The following is a 25,001-nucleotide window of genomic DNA, read 5'->3' on the forward strand; positions in this document are numbered from 1 at the left end:
AACCGCTCTGACTAGGTTGACATGTTCCTTTTTGGATTTGGTGAAGATAAGGATGTCGTCTAGATAAACCAGGACCCGCTTAAATAGGTGCTCCCTTTTAGTACCTCGTTGATTAATTGCATAAATACTCTGGGGGCCCCTTGTAGTCCAAACAGCAAAACAGCAAAAACTTTGAATTGGTAACACCCCATTGGGCAATTAAATGCGGTTTTCCATTCATCCCCTTCCTTAATACTAATGTGGTAATACACTTTCCTTAGATCTAGTTTAGTGAAAATTCTTCCTTTCGAGAGGTGGGATAACATGTCCTTCATGAGGAGCAGGGCGGCTACTTTAGGCTTGGCAGTTTCGATAAACCCTCTTTCTAAGTTTTTATTTATGAATCTTTTCATTTCCTCCTTCTGCTTAGGGCTCATAGAGTATAATCTGGGCTTCGGGAGTTTTGGCCTGGGCTTGAATTCTATGGCACAATCCGTGGGTCAGTGAGGGGGAAGCTCATCCACCCGCTCCTCACTGAAAACTTCAGCAAGGTCTCAGTATTCCTCTGGTATTTCAGGTAGCCCCTTTCCTCTCCCATCGATGCTTTCTCCATTCCTAAATTTGGTAGGGCTCCTTGGGGTTTTAAGTTCACATAATCTCCCTTTGGGAAATTGAATTTTGCCATCCTCCAATTTACACAGGGGTTCCATTTCTTTAACCATTCCAGCCCTAGGATCACTGGGCATTCCATGCCTGGGGTCACTACAAACGTTATGTCTTCCTCATGGTTCCCCAGGGATAGGTGGACTGGTAAAGTGGCTAGGATAGCTGGCAACCCCCCTGCTATGGACCCATCTAACTGGCCAAATGAGATTGTTTCACTCTCCTCACTGGAATGCCCATGTTCCCCACTAGCGTCAGGCTAATGAGGCAGCGGGTGCAGCCAGAGTCTATTAAGGCTTTCACTTTGACAGCTTCGGGCATGGAGAAAGCTAATATAGTCACTGTCTTGAGGATGGGTGCAATGGGTCCACTTACCAGGGGTTCACCCTCTGAGCTGTCATCCGAGGTGTCCACCGCCCCTGCGGTGTAGGCCAGAGTTCCCTCCCCACACTTGGCAGGAGTTGGGGACTCCACAGCCTTTATCACCCTCATGGTGGATTATTTTGGCTTAGCTGGGGAATTCCCTGATTTCCTGGCTGTTGATAGGTCTGGGTTGCACTGAGGGGCTTTCGAGCGGCATTCTATGGCGTGATGCCCCTCTCTCCCACATTTGAAACAGTTTCGCTGGCTCACACATCGGCTCAGGATGTGCCATTCATTGAATTGGCATGGGTCCCCTTGAGACAGGCAAGCATAATACAGGTCATACTTTTAGGCCGTCTTTGCAATGTCTAGGGAGGGTGTCTTCCAGCCAGTTCAGCTTGTTGGCAATGGCCCAGAATTCTTGTATATATTCGGCTACTGGGCGTCTGCCCTGCCTACACCCTCTACATCTTGATTCTCTCACGGGCCTTTCAATCAGCCAGGGGGTCCTCGAATCGTCTTCTCAGAGAGGACATAAAGCGGTTGAAGTCATTGAGCTCTGGGGTGTTGGAATCATGCAGGTTCACCATCCAGTCTGCACCCCCCCCATCCAGAGCAGATTGCACGATACAGATACGGGCTTTATCACTGGGGATGTCTCGTCCGTATTCTTCCATGTAGCTGAGGATGCTCCCCCCTGAATTTCATGTCCAGCGGCAGGAATCTTTGGATGGATCGGTGCCTTTATCACTGACGGTATTGTCTCCCATCCTGATCACCATCTGCAGGTGGGTGGGGAGTGGGGGCTGTCGAGGTGGTAGCTGCTGTTTCAGTGGACATCCCTGGGACTATAATAATAATAATAATAATAATAATAATAATAATAATAATAATAATAATAATATATTATCATTCATCGCACAGTCAGCCAGATGTTCAGACTGGATTTGGCATTTTGTCTACCTATCGAGTCCTTACCCAGGACCTGGGATAGGCAGATGTGGATGTTTGATGGTATTACAGGTATCGTCGCAGGATGGAAGCAGTTCCTAATAAGGCCGCCTTTTGCAATTGACTAATAGCAAATTTGTCAATGCCAATGGTGTTCAAGTGGTGCTCCAGTTGTTTTGGGATTGCACCCAAGGAGCCTATGACTATTGGTACTACCCTTGCTTGCTTTTGCCACAGTCTTTCTATTTCTATTTGTAGGTCTTTGTATTTTGTTATCTTCTCCAGTTCTTTCTCTTCTATTCTGCTATCTCCAGGCACTGCCACGTCCACTATCCAGACTTTTTTGTCTTTCTTATCGACAATTGTTAAGTCTGGGGTGTTATGTTGCAGGTGCTTGTCTGTTTGAATTCTGAAGTCCCAGAGCAGTTTAATTTTATCATTTTCTATGACTTTCTCTATTTTATGATCCCACCAGTTTTTGCTTACAGGCAAATGATATTTTTTGCAGATCTTCCAATGCACCATTGTTGCTACTTTGTCATGCCGCTGCTTGTAATCAGTCTGTGCAATCTTCTTGCAACAGCTTACCAAGTGGTCCACTGTTTCTTCAGCTTCTTTGCATAGGCGGCACTTACTGTCTGTTGCTGTCTTCTCAATTTTGACTTTGTATGCATTTGTCCTTAAGGCTTGGTCTTGTGCAGCCAGAATTAGTCCCTCGGTCTCTTTCTTCAATTTTCCTGCTCTTAGCCATTGCCAGGTTTTATTATTATCTGCTTTCCCAGCTATTTTTTTCATGTATTGGCCATGTAGTGCTTTGTCTTCCCATGCCTCTATTCTGTTCTTCATTTGGTCTTTCTTGTAGGCCAGTTTGGTCTCTCCAGTAGTTAGTAAGCCTTCCTGATATACTAATTTCAGTGCATCTTCATCATTGTTCTTCAGATATTCTTCCAAAGCCATTTTTTCTTCTTCAACCATCTGATGTACTTGTAGCATTCCACGCCCACCTATTTGCCTTGGTAGATAAAGTCTATCAATGTCACTGCGTGGATGAAGGGCATGATTCATTGTCATTATTTTTCTGGTCTGCCTATCCATTGCTTTTAGTTCTGCTTGAGTCCAGTCCACTATTCCAGCTGTGTACCTAATGACTGGGATTGCCCAGGTGTTGATTGCCTTTATGGTATTTCCTCCATTGAGTTTGGATTTTAAGATCTTCTTCACTCTCTTGATGTATTCACCTCTAATCTTTTTCTTGACTTCAGTGTGCTTGATGTTGTCAGCTTGAAGGATACCCAAGTATTTGTAGTACTCTTCCTCATCCAGACTCTTAATGTTATTTTCGTGGGGCATCTTGATTCCTTCAGTTTTCACTATTTTTCCTTGTTTGATAGTAAGTGTGGCACATTTGTCCAAGCCAAACTCCATTACAATATCTTGGCTATATATACGGACAGTGTTGAGCAGCGATTCTATTTCAGATGATGTTTTTCCATACAGCTTCAGATCATCCATGTAAAGGAGGTGGGATAGTCTAGCAGATGTTTTTGATGTTTGATAGCCATGTCCTGAGTTATTCAGTATTGTTGACAGAGGAAACAGTGCAATAACAAATAGTAATGGTGATAATGAATCTCCTTGAAATATTCCTCTCTTGATATTAACCTCTCCCAGCTTCTCACCATTGATCTGCAACTGTGTCTTCCATTGTGCCATCGATCTTTGCACAAATTTTCTGATGTTTCTACTGACTCCTGTTATTTCTAGGCACTTTATTATCCAATCATGTGGCAGAGAGTCAAATGCCTTTTTGTAGTCAATCCATGCCACATTCAGGTTGGTCTTCCTTCTCTTGCAGTTTTCCAAGATCATTTTGTCTATTAGGAGTTGATCTTTTGTTCCTCTGCTATTGGGGCGGTTTCCTTTCTGCTCAGGTGGAAAGAGATTGTTTTCAACTAGATGCTGTTGTACTGCATCAGCTACCACACCAGTTAGTAATTTGAAAGTTGTTGGTAAGCAGGTAATTGGCCTGTAGTTACCTGGTGTTGCCCCTTTTGCTGGATTTTTCATTATTAGGTAGGTTTTCCCAGTTGTTAGCCACTTTTCAATTTCTCCTCCTTGTAGTATATTGTTGAACTGCTTGGCAATGAGTGGGTGTATAACAGTTAGATGTTTCAACCAAAACCCATGCAGTTCATCTTCACCTGGTGCTGACCAATTTTTGATTTTCTTTGCTCTTTTTTCTACCATTTTTGTTGTTATTACTAGTTCTTTCATTTCAACTTCTGTTTTATTTGCATCCACCTCTTTTAACCAAGCCGCATCCTTGTTGTATTTCTTTGGGTTATCCCATATCTGCTTCCAGAACTGCACTGTTTCTTCCTTGTCAGGTACTGACTGATTCCTTGCAGTTTCTCCATTGATGGATTGGTAGAAACGTTTCTGATTGGATTGAAATTGGAGGTTCTGCCTATAGTTTGCAATTCGAGCTTCATATCTACTGATTTTCCTGGCTATAGCTGTTATTTGTTGCTTTATTATTTCCAGTGCTTCCTTGATCTTCCTTGTTTCTAAGTGGTATTTCTTGATTAGGTATTCTTTGGTCTTCTTGTTCTTCAGCTTCTTTTCTTTCATCTGTTCTAGCTTGCTTGCATGTGATCTTAACTTGCTGATCTTATTTTCTAGTCTAACCTTCCATTTTTGTGGTGCACTGTTTGTTTGTTTTTCTTTTTTGTTGATTTTGCATCCCAGGTATTCTGTTATAACTGCAGCTGTGCTGTACATTAGTTGGTTTGTTTCTTGCAGTGAATTGGTGCTTATACTTGCTATTGCAGTATTTGCATCTTTTAATGCTTGTGCTAGCTGTTTCTTTGGAACAAGCTTCAATGCAGGCAGCCTTATTCTGTTGTTTTTGTGCTGTTCTAGATGCTCAGTTATTCTTTGTTTCAATTCTTTTATTTCTTTAGTTAGAGGGTTTTGTTCTTCCTGAGGAAGAGGTGCCTGGTTTCCAAATGAGAACAGTTGTATATCTCTACTGGATTCTTTCACTGCCAACTCCCCCTGGTTTGCCTCTACATTCTGAATTACTTCTTGTAAGGCTTTGATTTCTTTGCCCTGGGTAAACCTTTGCAGTTCGTCCAATTCTGTTTCTGTGAATACTTTATTTCGTGTTATAAATCGCCGTTGATCTGCTAGTCTCTGTTCTGTTATTTCTGATTCTGGATGTTGTTCTTTCCAGAATTCGTGCATTCGTTTTAGATATCCTCGTCTTGTTGGACTTGATCTGTAGTAACAGATCATTATTTCTTTGTTTTCCATCACTGTGTATCTGCGACGGGTAAACACCTTTTCTTCCAGTAGTTCTGCAGCTGCTGGCCCTGGTTGCTCAGCCAACAGTCCTGAGTCCTGTAACCCATTTTTCACCAGATATCCAGGAACTCCAATATCTAGTGCGGACCTTGTTAACCCGGGCGACGTCCGAGCCGGTATGGCATTCTGAAATTTACGTCTCACCATATTTTTTATGGGAGAGACACTCTTTGTCTGACTCCTCTGATGAGACCTGTCCAGTATGGTTGAACCTCTGGCATAGCTCTCATCTTCCTCAGAGTACACAAGCCCCACAACCACGTCAAGGTAGTGCCTCACTGGGCACTATTATTATTATTATTATTAAGTTGGAAGGGACTTTGGAGGTCACTTAGTCCAACCCACTGCTCAGGCAGGAAACCGTATACCATTTCAGACAAATGGCTGTCCAGTCTCTTCTTAAAAACTTCCATTGTTGGAGCATTCATCGCTTCTGGAGGCAGGTTGTTCCACTGGTTAATTGTTCTAACTGTCAGGAAGTTTCCGATTCCCCCTTAGTGTCTCTCCAGCTGCAGGTGCTGGTCCAGCCGTGGGGTTCAGGTTTCTCCTCCCCTAGAGAGCTAAGGGTTCTTTTCATTAGGTCAATAGCTTTCTCTAGGATCCAGTTCAAGTGCTGTGCACAACTTCCTTCCTCTTCGCTAACGTGTAGTCGCGCATTTCCACCACTTCTTTTCCTGAGGAGTATGACATCTCGGATCCTGATAGCTGGTGGGATCCCAGTCGGGAGGAAGCTCCCTTTCTATTCTACAGGGTTTTCTCCCTTCCCTGCCTCGTCGTCTGAATTTTATATCTCAGTCTCTGTAAGCAAGTTGTGTCTCATTACAAACTCTATTTTCATTATCTTATTTCAGGCAGGATTCAAAGCAATAATGAAGAAGCTTTTCCTTTAAAATAAGGAAACAAATCCCATTCCATCATGAACATTTTTCAGTATCATGATTTTCTGTAACTTGATTTTTGATATTTTAACTTATAGGCCTGCTCTCTAAGCATAGCAGGATTCAAGAAAATTGTATTAAATAAAAAGGTGATGTATATATTGGATGTGCAACTAACTTGTGGGCCATACCAATTATATTTCTATACTAATTATATTTCTTATTGTGGTTGTCTTTTTACTGCCAAGTGTAGTGAAAGAGAAAATGTGTGGGGTTAGGGTTTTTCGTGCCTCATCTGCAAAAATCCTATGTCTCACCTTGGCAACTTTGCACTTTTTCTCAGAGATTAGATTCATGTTTTTCCTGGATTCCCTGAATCACAAATTGGCACAATGTGTACCAGGCTCTTTCCAACAATTTGAGTTGGAATGTAACATGGCCTCTGTTCCTTTCTTCAGAATTAACATGCCCATAAGTGGAAAGTTCAGCTAAATTTTGAATATTCAATAAATATGAATAGTTGTATCAGAAATGCCGGTGGATTTATACTGCTGCCTATTACCATTTCATTATTGGGAACACAAGTAATAAGGAATATGAATATATCAGCAATATACAATTCTGTGTTCCCTGTATTGGATCATGTTGGGTGGTGGTGTGGCTTTTATTTTATTTTATTATTTTATTATTATTTTATATTATTTTATTTATTATTTTATTTTATTTTATTTTGAACCCAGAATTATGACTTTGTACTGACTATGAACTTAGCAGCACTTTAAAATATAAATATATTTTTCTTCTCATTTGCTTATACAAGCCTGCAGTAGAGTTTTTGTACTCCAAAATTTTAAGAATCCTTATTGTACACAGATTAAATAGTAACCATTATTAAAAGTGATACAGTATATTTTCTGCCCAGTCCTAACAGTCATTAAATCATTGGTTTTGTTCATGGTGAAGGTATAACTCAATTTCATATATCATTTTAAATCTTCCTTGTAACACAAAATTGTTGAACTTCACTAATGTACAAGTATTTATCAGTAGCACTGATATTTCTGGACAGCTCAGAAGTTTGACTATCTGAAAATGTGCTTGTTACTAAATATGCATGCCAGAAACACAAATTTAAACTGATTGATCTTAGAGATGGATCAATTTACTATAGTTATTTTTATCTCTATCCAGAGAACACTGTGGAAAGTTATTCATATTTAAGAGGGTTGCAGTGTCTGAGGTTATGTGATCACCTTTTCGACCTTCTTATAAACAAAGTCAATGGGGATGTCACATTCACTTAACAACCATGATACTAAACAACTGCAATGATTCATTTAACAACTGTGGCAAGAAAGGTTACAAATAGGACAAAACTCACTTAACAAATGTTTCATTTAGCAACAGAAATTTTGGGCTCAATTATGGTCGTAATATGAGGACTACCTGTACTTATTTCTCCCTTACATTTTGTGGTTCAAAACTATTGTTGCTGTTGGGACAATAATAAGCCAGGAACTTGCCTGGTGGAAAAGTATGATGGGTAAAGTATGAAATGGTAGAGTATCTGAGATATAAGGGAAAGGCAATGTGATGGATGATTTATACTAACTCAACCCGGCATCACAGAGATGAGTAAGAAAAACTGGCAACTGGCTCATAGAAATGGCTGAACAGGCTAGAAAACAACCCTGCCTCTGTTAGGAGCATAGGAGGAGGCCGTGTGAATTTCTGTTATGGTGGGATTTGGGGTGAGTTGTTTAAAGATATAAATTTTAGTAGTTAAAAATTATATTTGCAGCTGGATTCTATGCTCTTTGGTAAGGTGTGAACATTTTAAAATGTTAAACACATTTAGAAGTCTGACTAATAAGATTTGCTGCTTTTTGCTAGCAGCTTTCAGACAACCAAGTTGTGCTGGACCAGTATGTAACTTTGGCCAGAGCATATAGCTAGCTTAGAAAACTGTGCTGTCTAGTGGCAACCTACAAACAACAGGCTTATATTTATGCTACCTGCAGACAATGCACCCTGGTGGTTAAAGAGTGAACTTCACTGATGTCTTTACCCACCCAGACAGTGCACCCTGGTGGTCAAAGAGTGAAATTCACTGAACTCATTCAAAATATCTAGGAAATCTTCTGAGCCTACACTAGTCATGGCAGAGTGCCCTATTGAACCAGAAGAGTTGGTCCAACCAACTAACCTCGACTTGTACACAGAACCTGATGTCCATAATTTGGAAAAGATCAAAGCATCTCAGAAATCCTATGACTTGAGACAACAAAGAAAGCCCTCCAAAGCTAAATGGTCAAGCCTGCTGGAGAAGTAGAGTGACCTCTATGATCGTCATAAGGAATCCTGGGAGAAGCTGCATCCCAAGATAGGCTTTCCCCAAGGTGCATTCGTTCTCTGGAAGAGGATATGGATAGGCGTTTCCTAAAATGTACTGACTATGAACGCCGTCTTATAGACATCCAGTCACAACTAGGAGATCCAACACTCAAAGAGAAAATGCAACACCTCAAAATGTTAAACAAGGAACGTGAGAAACTACTTCAAAGCAGTAAGGAGTCTCTCCAAGCCAAACTTCAGGTGAAGGACACAACGAACGAGAAGGCTGAATCCGAAGAGTCTCATCGTTCGCATGCACCATCCCAGCAATTACATGTGTCTTCCCCTCACTCCTCTAACAAAGGCACATCTGTTTGTCCCAAGTCACATCTCCAAGATGAACTTCAGGCGAAGGACGCACCGAAGAAGAAGACCGAGTCCACAACGTCCCATCATTCACACGCACCATCCCAGTGGTCACATGTCTTTCTCTCACGCCTCTAAGAAAGCTTTGTCCTTTCATTATAACTCACCACGATCTCAGGTGCATTCCAGCGTGTCATAGCAACCTTCTGTCTCAGGTGCCTCCCATCACTCCAAAGCATCTTCTCGTCATAGCCATTCCTCCCGGTCTCCAGAGCAGAGAGCCTGGGTGCTCAAGCTGAACAAGCACAAATCAAAGCCGCAGCAGCCATTGCGAGCCTGCATGTGGCAAAAGCACACAAGCTCCAACCCAAGTGAATGTCTCAGCGACTATCATTCTTAGTAATAGGAGAGCATTCCACCTGAAACCATGCCAAAAACACGTTACACTTTCAACATCCAAGCCCGTTTTAGGAGAGACAGTGTTCCAGATCAGCAAAGACGTGGCCTTGTCGATAGAGGACAAGGAATTTCTAGAGCTGTTGAATAAAGAATTCCTAAAGGATGCCACAGGGAGTTGGGTAGCCCCACTACCCTTCCGCATACCCAGGCAGCACCTGCCAAACAATCATGAGCAAGCTCTCTCTCGCCTCAACAGCCTAAGGAGAATCATGAACAGGAAGCCAGAAATGAAAGCTCATTTAGTGGAGTTCACGGAAAAGATGATCAAGAGCAGACACAGCAAGCTTGCCCACTACTGAAGAAAGATGAAGAGTGCTGGTATCTACCATTCTTTGGAGTGTACCACCCACAAAAGCCAGGTCAGATAAGAGTAGTCTTCAATGGCAATGCACAGTTCCAAGGCATCTCTTTGAACAAAGTCCTTCTCACAGGGCCTGATCTCACCAACAGTCTACTTGGCGTGCTCATCCACTCCAGAAAGGAAGCCATAGTGGTCATAGCCGACATCCAATAGATGTTTTATTCATTCTACGTCAGGGAAGATCATCGCAATTACCTGCACTTCCTGTGGTTCAGCGATGCAAATAACAGAGTACAAAATGCAAGTGCACATCTTTGGGAATGGCTCTTCCCCTGCAATTGCTAACTACGGCCTGCAACACACCACCCGTATAGGTGAAGCCAAATACAGTACAAACGCCAGACGCTTCATAGAATGGGATTTCTATATTGACGATGGCCTAAAATCTGTACCCACTCCAGCAGAAACCATAGACCTATTGAAAAGGACATGCCAGATGTTAGCAGCAGTCAACCTTAGGCTACACAAAATCGCATCCAACAGTGAAGAAGTGTTGGAAGCATTCAATCCTGAAGACCACGCTAAAGGTCTACAGGACCTCGATTATGGCATGGATGACCCTTTCATCAAACAGAGTCTCGGTTTGTGTTGGGACTTAAAGAAATATGTCTTCACCTTTAGAGCTCCAGCCCAGAACATTGTCTTCACAAGAAGAGGAGTTTTGTCTACAGTAAACAGCCTGTTCGACCCTCTAGGGTTCGCTGCACCTGTAAATGTCCAAAGGAGCTCCTTCTGTGCGCACTCTCCCAAGGCACCACAGACTGGGATGACCCGCTTCCATCAGAACAGAAGCAAGACTGGGAGATGTGGTGTAGATCTTTAAATTGTCTCCAAAGCATCCACATACAGCACACGTATGTTCCCATTTCACTTGCCGACACAACGAAGAAAGAGCTGCATGTGTTCTCAGATGCTTCAACAAAGGCAATAGCAGCTGTAGGATACATCAGAGTCTACGGCAGGGAGAGCTACTATGTCAGTTTCATTATGGGAAAGGTGAAATTAGCTCCACAACAAGGTCACACCATATCCAGACTAGAGCTCTGTGGTGCCATTCTGGCTGTAGAACTCACAGACATAATATCGAAAATGATAGAGCTTGAGCTACAATCCACCATCTTCTACACAGACAGCAAGGTGGTGTTGGGCTACATCCATAACCAAAGCAGACACTTCTATGTCTATGTAAGCAATAGAGTGGAAAGAAACAGAAGATCTTCAAATGTGGCAATATGTGCCAACAGATTAGAATCCAGCGGACCAGGCTACGTGGTCCATTCCTGCATCACAGTTGGCAGAATCAATCTGTTAAAGGGTCCTGAATTCTTGGTTCATCTAGACATCCAGATGACACAGTCACCAGAACATCACAAGCTTCTAAACTCAAATCAAGAGGACAACGTTCAACCTCAGGTACCCAACAAATCGCTCAGACAGGGCAAGAAAATGACCATTCAGATTGTCTGCTTGTCTACAGACATCAAGGAGACAGAGAAACCGTCTCCCAATCACTTCCTAGAACCGACTCACTTCGAACGCTTCTCCAGATAGTGGGTGTAGCAGTGATTGTTCGTTTCTTGCATCACAAGATGAGCTTCCCAAACAGTTACCTCTAGGCCGAGAGAGGGATTCTTAGAAGTGTGCAGTAAGACACATACCTAATGGAATTTGAATGTCTGGAAGCTAAAAAGTCTATCCCTAGGTCTAGTGCATTGCTGAAATTGAACCCGTTCCTAGATAGTAATAACTTACTTCGAGTAGGAGGGTGTCTAGATAAGGTTGAAATAGTGTCAGACATCAAGCAACCTATCATCCTTCCTGCACGTCAATATATCACATACCTGCTGGTCTAACACTACCACGAAACCGTCCACCATCAAGGCAGAAGGTGCCATCAGAACGGTTGGACTCTGGATCGTGGGAGCCAAAAGATGTATCACCACAATTTTGTACAGGTGCCTGCATTGCCGTAAACAACAAGTTGTGACACAACACCAGTTGATGGTTGACCTGCCACCCGAGCGCCTTAGTCCATCGCCACCATTTACCAACGTAGGCCTAGATATATTTGGACCTTGGTCCGTGTCTGTTCATTGGACCAGAGGTGGCCAAGCCAATAGCAAATGTTGGGCCGTTCTCTTCACATGTCTTAGCATTTGAGCTGTCCACGTTGAAGTCATCGAATCTATGGACACTTCTTGCTTCATCAATGCTCTAAGAAGGTTCCAAGCCTACAGAGGCCCAGTTAAAGTATTTAGATCTGACCGTGGAACTAACTTTGTAGGAGCCTGCAAGGAACTGCAGATTGATGAAGGCATTCACCCCAACTCAGCAATTGACATACCTAAAGGCCCAAAATTGTGTATGGACATTCAATCCTCCCTATGCATCCCACATGGGAGAAGCGTGGGAGCGCATGATTGGCATAGCCCGCAAAATTCTGGACTCAATGTTGACAAAGATACCCATGCTGACCCATGAGGTCCTCACTACCCTCATGGCAGAAGTAGCAGCTTTCATCAATGCTCGACCTTTGGTTCCAGTTTCTTCTGATCCTGAAAATCCAACTATCCTCACCCCAGCCGCCTTGCTAACCCAGAAGACAGGTGACTGGCCAGCACTATTAGGGAACTTTGTTCCCAAAGACATGTATAAACAGCAATGGAGACAAGTTCAGCTGCTGGCCAACACTTTTTGGAAGCACTGGAAGCAAGAATACTTGTCTACCCTTCAGGATCGCCACAAATGGAAGACAAAGAGCCCAACCTATAAGGAGACCTTGTCTTGCTGAGAGACAAGGATGCACATCGGAACTCTTGGCCCATGAGACTTGTGCACCAAGTTCTACCCAGTTCTGATGGACTAGTTCGCCAAGTTGAAGTCCAGATTGTGAAGCCACATGAGTCAGATCATGACTCAAAGACTCTCGTGAAGAGGCTTTACACCAGACCGATCATGGACTTTGTACTGCTGCTGAGGAAGACCGAACTTGAGGATTGATCCTTCAACTATGCATATTATGTTTACCTCATGATTGCATTGTTTGATGTTATGCCTTTGTTTATCTCAGTTATAGTTATGCATGTTTTGTATTTATATTATAATTGCATTATTTGATGTTATGCCTTTGTTTATCTCAGTTATAGTTATACATGTTTTGATGCAATGTTTTTTTTTTTTTTGCTTATTCTAGTTAGTTAATAGTGGAAATTGTGTATTTCCAAGCGGGGAATGTGCTGGACCAGTATATAATTCTGGCCAGAGCATATAGCTAGCTTAGAAAACTGTGTATAGAGCAAGTAGCATTTAAGGGGTTAAATGCTGTCTCCTTAAGAGATGGCTTCTGGGAAATGTAGTTTTAGTTGTTACATGGTTATATCTGTGTTCTAATTGGTCAGTTCTATGTCTTAACTAGCCGTTGGGAGGGACTTCAATGTTTATGACAGGATTTCCTGGCTATGGGCCAGTATGAAAAAGTTTTGTGTAGCACAGCCACGAGGTCTTTTGCTCCGTACGAACATGGGGTGAATTTACCTTTAATTTTTTACACCACAAGAACAGACAGATTGTGAAACGTGCCTCAAAAGAACTCTTCTTAACTGTGAGTTATTGTTTAGAGATTCCTGAAGAATAAATAATCTAATATTAATCCATCTGTGGAATTAATCTGTCTGTGCTAAGCAGGAATAAAGCAAATCTCTTGTTTGGAACAGAACACAAGTAATGGATGCTTGCCTCGATTCAGCTAGCTGCATGATGGATGCTTGACATTGCTCTTGCAAATCCATCAGGAAACCTTTATCTGGTGCCTTTTGCAGAATCATTTTGGGCTAATCTCATTTTGTAATGCTCAAATACTTCTGAAAGACTGAATGCATTTTATATGTTAGAGCTGTTATAGTTCAAACTATACACCTTTACAATCAGCAGTGGTATAAGATAAATGAATGATAGGCAGCTGTCTACTGATATATCTAACCCAGCTTTCTACAATCTTTAGATTTCAGCTGTTGTAATTCCCACATTATGAAAGCAGATGCACAATACATATGAAGGACAAATTAGAGAAGTTATTAGACATGGCCAGATTTGAAAAACTAAATAAGGTTGGATCTGATAAGTACTTGAATCATGAGGAAATACCAAGAATAATAACTATATTTGGAAGTTAAAAAAAAATAAAACTGAAGCAAGCAGTGACAAATCACTTCCATACCACTGCCAAAATAAGCCTATGGTGTGTGTCTATAAAATCACAACAAAAGTGAGTTCCATTAGAAAGAGTCAAGCTTTACTTTTAAAAATGTTCAAGCTGTAAATCCATACTTAGCATTGCCTGGTATTGCTGGAATTGGGGAGGCAACAGATCAGTTTCGTATTACAGCAGCCTTTGCCTTGGGAGAGGCAGTTCTCAAGTGAAAGCAGATGTAGCCACTTGTATTCTAAAATAAGATTTGCCAAATGCATGAATAGAATCATAGTAAATTGGAATCAGAGTGGAGTGAAGTTATGCTGGTGGATCTGAAAGGAAGCAGAGCAGGCCAGAGCAACTAAACAAGATTTTGGCAATGTACACTCATCAGCTCCTCTGTTCTAGACTGAGGCAAATAATTGTGTATTCCCATTAGAACAGTTTCTCATGGTCTTTCACTTTATGTATGTAATGATATCAAGGACCTATTTTTAGATGGTGCCACTAATTGCCACATCTGAAAACCTTAAAGAAGCTTAATAAAAATATCCATATAGGACCAAACTGTGATATGTAAAGTTAATTAGTGGCTTCCTGAAAAACTAAGTAACTTGTAGATCAGGGGTGTCAAACTGCCAGCCTGCGGGCCAGATGCGTCACGTGGAAGCTATGCCCACCCCATTGCCGGCAATGGCAAAACCGGCCCAATATGTTGCGCAACATCACATGATGTCGTGAGTTTGACATGCCTCTTGTAGATTATAGGTTTTAATCAGTGATGGGATTTAGCCAGTTCACACCGGTTCAGCAGAACCGATACTTAATTTTTTGTAGAGTTTAGTGAACTGGTTATGATAATCTGCACAAGCTTCCCCTGCTGCCTGCCCCCACCAGCCTGGTATCCCTTTGCCAGCCCTCCATTGCCACCACCACACTTTCTTGCACACACTTTCTTGCTGTCCTGCATCAGCCAGCATCTCCCTTCTGGAAATGGTAGCCCTATTTTCTGCTGTATCCAGAGCAGATACATTTTCCTCCTGATCAGCTGAGGGTATGGTAGCTACTGGTATGATTTTTGTAAGAAGCTGAGTGTCTGCTCTGGATTTTAAAGCAGAAAAGTAAAGGGGGGGGCAATTTCAAAGGGCCTGGAGAAAAAGAACAAAGCTCTTCTGTTTCCAGTCTGAAGCAGGTACCAAGGCTAAACTTGAGGGAAATGAATCTGCTCCTCAAGAGCTTTGCAGAACTATTGGGGCTGGGCTGGCCTTCCTTGCCTAGCTCCTACTGGTATATTTTCCTGGAGCTTAGCCTCCTTCCATACAAGGTGTTCCTCCTTTCCTCCCTTTTGCCAGGAGGAAAGTGGCAGAAAATGGGGCTGTCATTTCCAGAACAGAGAAGGGAGATGCTGGCCAATGCAGGGCAGCAAGAAAGTGCAGAGCAGCAGAAGGAAGACAGACTTAAGGACACCCAGGGAGGCAAAATAAGCTATTGTAAGCCACCTTTCTCCCTTTCTTTCTTTCTTGTCTGGGAAAAAGGCAGCCCATGTGGGCTGCTTCTTTGTGCAAACAGGTGCACAGTGGCAGCGACAGAGGGCAGTGGAGGGATACCATTGCTGGCAGAGGGAGCTGGCAGGGGAGCCACCAGGAAGAGTTGGCAGAGGAGATGGGGGCTGTTAAGTCCTTGAGTTAATGGCGAAAGAAGAGCATGCATTCTGTATCCAACAGTTCTTTATTCTTCTTTTGCTCACTCCAACAACAACAACAAAAAGCCAGAGGCTCGCAGGCCTCTCCCCTAATATATGGATTCCTGAGCAAAAAGGTTACAAAGAAAAAATGGCGCGCTTTCGCGCCTTGCGCATGCGTGCAGGCTGGCACCACTTAGTCTGGTCCCGGGCAGCTTGCAACAGCCCGGGACCATAGCAACGTCCCGAGCCTGCTTTTGCAGGCTCTGGACACCACCAGGAAGGGGCTACCACCAGGAAGGTGATTTGCGGGGCAAAGTGGGGGCGTCGGGTGGCGGGGACCAAAGAAAGCCCCTCCAGCGGCAGACATGGCTGTTGCACAGTGGTGGCAGAGCCTTTTGCCATCACTTCCCCCTGGCTCCAAATCGGTGGAAGGGGACTAGGTAAGGTCCATCCTCCATAGCATGGCAGTCCAGCTCGGGAGGGGAGTGAAGGGAAGAGGCAGGTCATTGAACTGGCAGGGGGAGGTCACCAAGTAGGGGGTGGCCTGGGTGCGAGGCCCCAGAAGTAAGCAGGTGCAGGAGCCATGGGTCAGTTCCCCCCCCACTCTAGTTTGGTTTTTACATGTGCGCCTCTTAAAGGATTCTGTGATTCCAGAGAGAACTGTTGTTAAATTATTTGAATCCCACCACTGGTTTTAACATATCAAGTTATATGAGTTGAATTCTGTTAATATAGTAAGATTTCTCTTTCCTTTCATCACTGTGCTGGGAAAAAAAGCATTTAAACAAATAGCAAACTGATAATGGCACTCAGCAATAGTAGAAAACATGCTGATATAAGGGTCATGCAGACAAGGAGGAACTAAAATTGAAGACAATTTGTGAAATTTCAGCTGTAGAGATGTAGACCACAGCTGTATCTATAAAAGAGTCCATCTTAAGTAATTGACTCAGATATTCCTATGCAGTAGAATATTACAATTCTTGAACTGTAAAAACGTAGTTTATTAACTATACCTGTAGATGCATCTTTTTCATGCTAGATATTTGTTGCTCATGTTTTGTGGTGGCATGTTTATGGAACAAGCTTGTTATTGCCACTATAGGGTGATAGGGAATAGCACTTAAAACTATGTATTTTGAGCCCTTTCAAATGTGTGGTACATATTTAATCATAGATACATGTTTTATTATTTCAACTGTGATTAACATTGTGAATAAGCTGGATATAGAAAGTTCCAGATAATGAAATGAGTAAAAAATATACAAATGTGGTCACTTTAAAAAGAGAAGTGGTAGGATGAACTATTAAAAAAAAATTACACAAAGTTAAGGTAATTTTTTAAAAATATTTTTGTCATCCTTGAAGATTCTAAACGTTCTATGAGAACTCACCTTCTAGAAGGTGAGCTCACAAATATCTGAGCTGAGTCCTGAATTACAGAGACAATTTAATAGCATTTGCATCACTTTTAGATATCTGCATGAACTTTCTATATCCAGCTTATTCACAATGTTAATCACAGTTGATTTGCTGCCACAAAAATCTCAGGAAAAAGTAGTTCTTTATTACTTTACACTGGGCCGAGTGCTGAATTCTACTAAGGAAGATTTTGATATTATATTTTTGTCTTATGCTAGTATCCTTTTCTGTATAGATTTTAAAAAATGCCATCCTCTGTGAAATAGCAGAAACTGAGTGTGAATGTTATGATGCTTTTGCTTTAAACATAGTTGAAATAGGGACTGATATAAAAAAAACAGAATTTTGTTTCTGTTTTTCATTTAAGGGAAAAGGCACCTTACTCATTTTCACTGTGACAAACACCACTTCAGCTCCAATTACTAATATCTTGTATTGCTGGAAGAACAGATAGTCCTTCACTTACAACTATAACTGAACCAAAATTTCTGTTGTTAAGTGAGACATTTCTTAAGTGAGTTTTGCCTCATTTTATGACCTTTCCTGCCACAGTTGTTAAGTGAATCACTACAGTTGATAAGTTGTTAAGTGAATCTGGCTTCCCCATTGGCTTTGCTTGTCAGAAGGTTGCAAGAGGGGATCACATGACCCTGGGACACAACAAAGGTCGTAAATATGAAGCAGTTGCCAAGCATCTGAATTTTGATCACAGATCATGGGGATGCTGCAAAGGTCATAAATATGAAAAACAGTCATAAGTCACATTTTTCAGTGCTGTTGTAACTTTGAACGGTCACTAAATGAACTGTTGTAAGTTGAAGACTACCTGTATCCCTTTAGGTATGAAACATGTCTGTGTTCACACAATACACTTAATGAGATGAAATGATATATTTGCACACGGTAAGCTTAGTATTAACATTCATTAGTTTTTTTAATGTACTGTATATGGTTCAGTTGGATGTATAACCTGCCAAAATCCAAAGAATGGCTAGTTCAGTAACCAAATTATGGGCAGTATGCAAATGCATCTAATGCATATTAGGGTAGGTAGAGGCAATAACATCTACGTATGTACCACTCTCTATATTGAAATTACTAAGTCTTTTGAGCACATTTTTCTTTTTATATCCTAATTCTTCTTTTCAAAAGTATTTTTATTTTATTTCATAGTTAACTAAATGATCTATTTTCAAAGTAAAGCCCTTAGTCGAAGAAAAAAAAGCAAAAGCAAAAACTATCTGTAATTTACTGTATTTATAGGTTAAAATTGTAATTGCATCTAGTTCTTGGTTAAAATTAAATGGTATCAGAATACTCTGACATTTATTTTTTCATTAGGTTTTTAGAGCAATATGCCTTGTAGTTAAGGTTGAGATAGAAAAAGATCATTAAATGAATAATAAAATAAATATTATTTGGGAAAAGGTTTTTATATTTCTGTTATTGTATATTTTGTAATATTTTTGAGAGATTTGACAAGTCATTTGCAAGAGAATATCTGCAGTCCAGAATCACAGAGTGAAAGTTATCACTTTGATAGAGATTAAAATTCACACAAGAAATGAAAAACCAGTAGAAACTATGTGGTTAGGGTGGAAGCTGGAAAGCTAAATGAAAGTTTCCAAGATGAGAAGAACAAAGTGCAGAGGAAGAGTGAATGAATTTAGAGGAATAATATACTGTTGAGTAAAAATTACATAAAATCAAGGAATAAGCATATTAGAAAGAAGAACAGATAAGAGGAAACTTAACAAAGAAACAATGCTATAGAAATGGCATCTAGAAGAGTTTCAGGAAGAAAGAACATAGTGCTGAGAGAGATGAAACTTAAGTGTAAATAACATGAATGTTGAATAATCAAAAGCAAATGGAACATAATAGTTTAGTTGGCTAAGAATCAGGGTTGATGAATTACTGATGATGAAATAATGAAGTGGAAGAAAGGGAAGTCGAGAAGAAATTTGTGATGTAAATGCATACACATATACAGGTAGCTGCAGCAATTTTTTGGTTGAGAAAATATGGAAACTACAGGCAAGTCAAATTTTGCTAAAAGAGAGAAATGCTTCAGCTGTATCTTGGAATTTCTGTTACCTAGAGCAGGGATGTAAAAAGGACAGTCTTGAAATCATATGTGACCCAATAGACTTCAGCATTTAAATGCATACTTTGTGTGTCCTGGTCCTATCTATTTTTGGATTTCAGCTTGGCACGCTCAGAGCCTGGAGAAAACTTCAAGCCTCTGGAATTTGTGTGGTTCTAGAGCAGACATGTCAAACCCAAGGCCTGCAGGCCACACCCAGCCACTGATGGGCCTAGAGCTAGACTGCAGGGCCGCCCCAGCCCCATCCCAATCCAGCCCAACCAGGCACCCTCCAGCGCACATACAGGAGGTGGCAAGTGCATGGGGGCCAACGGTGTCTGGCAGCAGCTGCAGCCTGCCAGCCCCTTGGCCAGCACACTCTGAGGCTCCACAACCCGCACAGTGCAGGTGGGTCTGAGCACTGTGACCACTGGGCTGGCCCTCCAAGCAGAAGGCAGAGGCATGGAGGGGAGGCACATGATCTGGCCTGCAGGATGTGCTGCATGGCTGCCTGCCTGCCTGTTCTGTCCCACCACCGGTCTTTGTTTGCCCACATCCGCCACAGCTGGGATGGAGCAGGCATTTGCATGGTCATTTGGTGTGCCTGGCAGGCTGGATCACATGCCTCCCCCACCTCTGCCTCTGCCTGCTGCCAGTACACCACCATGGGACGAGGCAAGGCAGGTGGCAGGGTGGCAGTGCCATGTCCCAGCCCCTGTGTGGTCAGCCCGCACTGTTCAACCTCTTTCTCCAGCAAGCCTGCAGCCCCACCAATGGCCCCAGCAAATGGGAAGCGCTGGAAGCCCCTGTCCCCAAAGGGGCAGCCAGGACTTCACACCCCACACAGTGCAGGTGGGTCCGAGCACCCTGATTGCTGGGCCACACTCTAAGCAGCAGGTAGAGGCAGAGACATGGGGGAGAAGCACATGATCTGGTCTGTGGGATGTGCTGCGTGGCCACTTGCCTTGTTACAGGTGTGGTAGCCCAGCCGCTCACCATCACTGCCACCCCACAGCCTCTGCTATCCAACCTCATCCTCCAGTGAGCCTGCCACCTGCTCCTCCACACCCAATTGCCCCAGTGAATGGGAAGTGTGAGGAGCCCCTGTCCCCAAGAGGCAGCTGGGACTCTCCTCCCTGTTCTGCCCTGCCCGAGCACAGTCTTGGAGTGCCCCATGCGCCCAGCACCCATGCTCCTCAGGGCTCCACAGCCAGGCCTCCTCCGCCACCTGCCTCATCTTGCCTCACCTCATGGCAGTGGCACCAACAACAGCAGCCCCATCTAGCAGGAGCCCCTCAGCCCCTCGCCCCCCCAGCTTGGGAAACCCAGCCAGGGAAAGGAGAATGAGCACAGCAGCCTCTAGGAGGAGGGAAGTGCAGCCGGGCATCCCCTCAGGGAAGCAGGGCCAGGCCACAGCATCCCAGCACACCGGGAGCTGAAGGGCCAGGCCAGGTGCCCATCACCCAGGGCCCCAGGTAGCCCACGCTGCTGTCCAGGGGCCCCCATGCATCTTAAGAGGTTGGTGGATCAGGCCACGGTGCCTGCCCTGGGCCCATTCCCCTCTGCCAGTGACCCCTGGATCCCCCCCAGGCACTCCCCAACATGAGCAATGTTGAGCTGGCCATGCCCATCCTAGCCATGCCTACCTAGTCGGCTGCACCAGCTATGCCCACTCTGACCACACACCCCCGTCCCCTCAAGGGCAACCACAATGCTGATGCAGCCCTCAATGAAATCGAGTTTGACACCACTGTTCTAGAGATTCATAAGAAAGAAGACTCCAATAGGCTCCCATCACTAAGAAAGAAGTAGAATACAGGGGGACACTCATGGTAATGAATGTTCTCATCCACTATTCTAAAGTGGTGTACAGCTGTGATAAACATTTCTATTTGTAAAAAAATTGTCTTTTTTATCATTATGATTGTTTTTCTGAACAAAGAATCTAACCTTACCATCTTTTTTTCTGAGCAAGAATGTTACAGTATATACCACCAATTTCAGTTCTTGGAAAGAACTATGCAACAAAACTAGGAAAGACTTTGTAGGGGTTTTGTAACTGGAATAAGAAAAAGAAACAAATGATTTAGCCTAACTGTTGCTATCTTGCTTCTGTAATCAGCATTTGTGTCAGGGACAAATTTCATACAAGTATAAGAAAACAAGTACACGGATGTGATGTACTGACGAGGGAATAAGATAGTGTACAGGAATGATTGATGTCTTTCTTATATGGTAATAACTTTGTTGTCTCATGTGGATTGGCTAACAAAGTTTATAAAGTGATGCCTTTAACATTCTAAGGTATGGCACTTCTGAATACAACTGCTGCCAGTGTTCAGATTGTGTTTCCACCCAGAACTTCAGATCAAATTAAAGCTCTGTCTCTTTAAGAAGCCTCTACTTGAGTCTTTCATGATTGGATTCTATGATTTCTCAGGTTTTACCAAGGGCCAGTGACTTTACAACATGATACAGGTCTAATGTTTTTGCTTACAGTATGTAGTTTATTTTTCTCTTAGAAACATTTTTCTATACAAAAACAGCCACTTAGGCATTTACAGTCTGAATTCAAGCTGTTATTTTAAAAATAGAAATAATGTAAATGCTGTGTTTCTCCTTTTCTTTAGTTTGCATGCTACCTGAATTACTCTGAATTTCAAATTAATTTCTGCGAATTTAAGAAAAGGGGTGGAGATATATCATTATTTATTTATTTATTTATTTATGAGACTTATATACCGCTTTAAGTGCAAGCACTCTCTAAGCGGTGTACACCAGTAAGCAATGTGTATATATATTTACATTGCCCCCAACAATCTGGGTCCTCATTTTACCTACCCCGGAAGGATGGAAGGCTGAGTCAACCTTGAGCCGGTGAGATTTGAACCGCTGACCTGCTGAACACAGTCAACTAAAGTGGCCTGCAGTACTGCACTCTAACTGCTGCGCCACCTCGGCTTATTAGCATTTTTTTTAGTACCTCATTCTATGGTGAGGGGTGATCTCACCCAGTAACATCATGTAGATGTCAAATAGGAGCAGGAAAGCCCTGAGCCCTGTGGCACCCACAACATAGGGGCCGAAGGCTGCACTTCACATTTCCAATCAATGCTGGATGGAATTGGCCTTGGGAAAATGAAGTGAACCAGTGCAATATTGTGCCACACACTCCCTGCCCCCAAAGTGTATATTATTATTGATGGTATCAAAACTATACACATACAAACAGATATACATAATTGTTTGTCAGTAAGTACAGTAGGTAATTACTGGAGAAGTTCAAACAGAATCTGGGTAATCATGTCAGAGATACTGTAGTGAATCTTGGAGAAGGTGGGTCAGATTTCCCAAAAGATTCTGTCATATAATTCTGTGAAATGCTCTGTGGAATGCATAAATCCAAATACGTGGGGGGAAGGGCAGAGAAACAAAAAGAAAACTTATCCCAGTGATGCTTTCAAGCTGTTAATGCTCAAATTGCTGCATTCTATGTTTTATTTCAGTGGTATTTATCCATCAAGACTACTTAATACTTGTCTTTCTGTTAGGCTAGAATCCTAATCATCAAGTCTAGGAATCATTCTTAATTTAATTCCTGAATAAACATATGAGATCGTACTATTAATGTCTAAATTGTAGCCATGGATTCAAGAAAGTTCCCTCCAGATATTGCTGATTATGATAAATAGTGATGACATCCAGGAACTGTTGTTCAGCATAATTAGAAGACCAAGTTTCTCTATCTGATAAAGATACCCCACCTGGTTTCTTTATATATGTATTCCTATCGGTTTTTTTTAAGCAAACATGCAGAAGTGCACAAGTTTCATTATACTAAATATATTGCTATTGTAAATTGCATAATAGCATTAATCAGCATGCTGAGCTTAACTGTTTACATTGCCAAAAACACAATCCTTGATGAGGCTGGATTTGGTATTGTGGCATATCAATGACCCCTAGATTAAATCCAAACCTCATCATTTGAAATGGCTCCAAACACAATGCCCCATTCATTTCTAAAACTTCTAAGAGATCCTATTCCATCTCTCGTTTCTCTTTTCACCCACTGTCATTCTGTAGAATAAAATGCCAAGAGCAATTGCAGTGATTCATTGTCAGACACCCAGACTCATTTTTGAAAATCAACAAAATAGAAGAAAAAGGATGAAAGAAATAGACAAATAAGTTTCACTCAGTAAGGTAAATTTCCAGTAGGTGAAACCTGGAAATGTATTTGTGTGTGTGTGGAGAACATTTGGATTGGCCTCCAGAGATGATCTTTCCCAGAATCCTTTCACCCTGATTTGCTATTGGGTTGGAAGTAACCTTAAGGTATACAGTAGCAATAATTGGAAGCTAAGGGATACTGCAATGTTTACTTTTGTTTTTAGAACCTACTAATTCAAAAATAAAGTGGAAATACAGAATTCTTTCACTTTGGAAAAATTATTAAAATCAAAATAAAGTGAACATCTAAACACAACAGTCATAATTTTTTTTCATAATAAGCAAATAGTAGAAATTAATTCATGATAATGAATTAATGCCTTTTAAAAACACTTGCCTTCTGATGCTCTAAACATGAATCAATGCCTTATAAAAACACTTGCCTTCTGATGCTCTAAATCACAGCTAGAATTTTAATATGCTCTTAACACATTACTTTATACAAAGTGGTGATCATTTGTGATTGCTGCATATTTTAGTGTGGCAACTTAAGGAAGGCTGCCGGTTCTCTATCCCTATCAAAGTCCTGTTTCATATTTCATTCTGACAAATTAATCTTTCAACTTCTATTTTCTTTATCAACTTTATTGGCTGCCCATCTTACCATAAGGTAATTCTAACATAAATACATAAATCTAATTCATTTTAAATGAATATTTTCTTTTCATTCTTAAAATACATTTCTAAAATAATGTATTTGAACATATGCATTTCTAAACACATTTGCCCACAAACAAATTACTTAAAATGACCTAGTGATAGTTTAAAGCCAAAAATGTGTTAGTAATTTGGAAAGGGCAACAATTGATAAACAGCTAAGTTTTGATCTGGATTTTAGTTCAGAAAGCAATGCTCTCCATTTTGGAACTACCAGATGTTTTTAAAGCTTTCATTTCTCAAATTCCTGGATAGCTGATAAGTCATTTTCACAATTTCCAGTAATAAAATCCTCCCAGCATCATAAACACTGTTTTTCCTTTCTTGTTCAAAAAGTAAGGTTAAAATTAATCCATTTTTGAAAAAAATGTATATACGTATTTGTGGATAAGAAGTCCAATGTTATAGAACTCCTTCTCACTCATGAGAACAATGAAGATTTAATTTCTGAAGAGCATTATTTTTGTCCCTATTCTGTAGAACTACATTTGCAAAGGGCTTGTTCAAATTTGTGGAAGCTTCCACTTAACAAAACCAAAGTTTGGTTTTGAATTACCCAACCATTATATTTTGTGGATTATCTGCACCAACCAGAAAAACTAGCATGAATTATTACTACTAAGATTTGAAAGCCTATCATGAGAAATAAATACACACAATCAAGGATAATAAATATCTTAGTACAATCCACATAATTTAATTTAAGAATTAATCTAATAGCCAAACTCTCAATAATTTGAATCAAATGCTTGCTTTGTTTGAGGGTGGTTTCACAACTGAATCAATTAATCTGCAAGCTGAAGATGTTCAATTTTTAAGCCTTTGGGGATGCCAAGTTCTCTAACATGACACCGAAGGGGGAAGACAACTTTCCAAAATAAGCATGCTAACGTCAGTGACTTCTATGTTGCTAAGAGAAAAGAGGAGCATGGTTTGGGAAAAGCATGCTGTTTCAACACACATATTTGAGTTGGCAGCCAAACCTGGCAAAAGATTATGAAAGCAATTTA

At 41.6% G+C, this 25,001-nt stretch overlaps 1 long non-coding RNA gene across 1 annotated transcript in view; it reads left to right on the forward strand.

Moving 5' to 3' along the window:
• Positions 1 to 13,205: 13,205 nt before the first annotated feature.
• The window catches only part of LOC120299879, a 39,171-nt gene continuing 27,375 nt past the window's right edge, over positions 13,206 to 25,001 (forward strand). Inside the window, exon 1 of the long non-coding RNA XR_005554494.1 lies at positions 13,206 to 13,321. This is a non-coding gene — a long non-coding RNA (uncharacterized LOC120299879). The remainder of the gene's footprint in view (positions 13,322 to 25,001) is intronic.

This window comes from Crotalus tigris, unplaced genomic scaffold (assembly GCF_016545835.1).
Source record: "Crotalus tigris isolate CLP2741 ecotype Arizona unplaced genomic scaffold, ASM1654583v1 scf7180000024317.942107, whole genome shotgun sequence".
Taxonomy (NCBI): domain Eukaryota; kingdom Metazoa; phylum Chordata; class Lepidosauria; order Squamata; family Viperidae; genus Crotalus; species Crotalus tigris.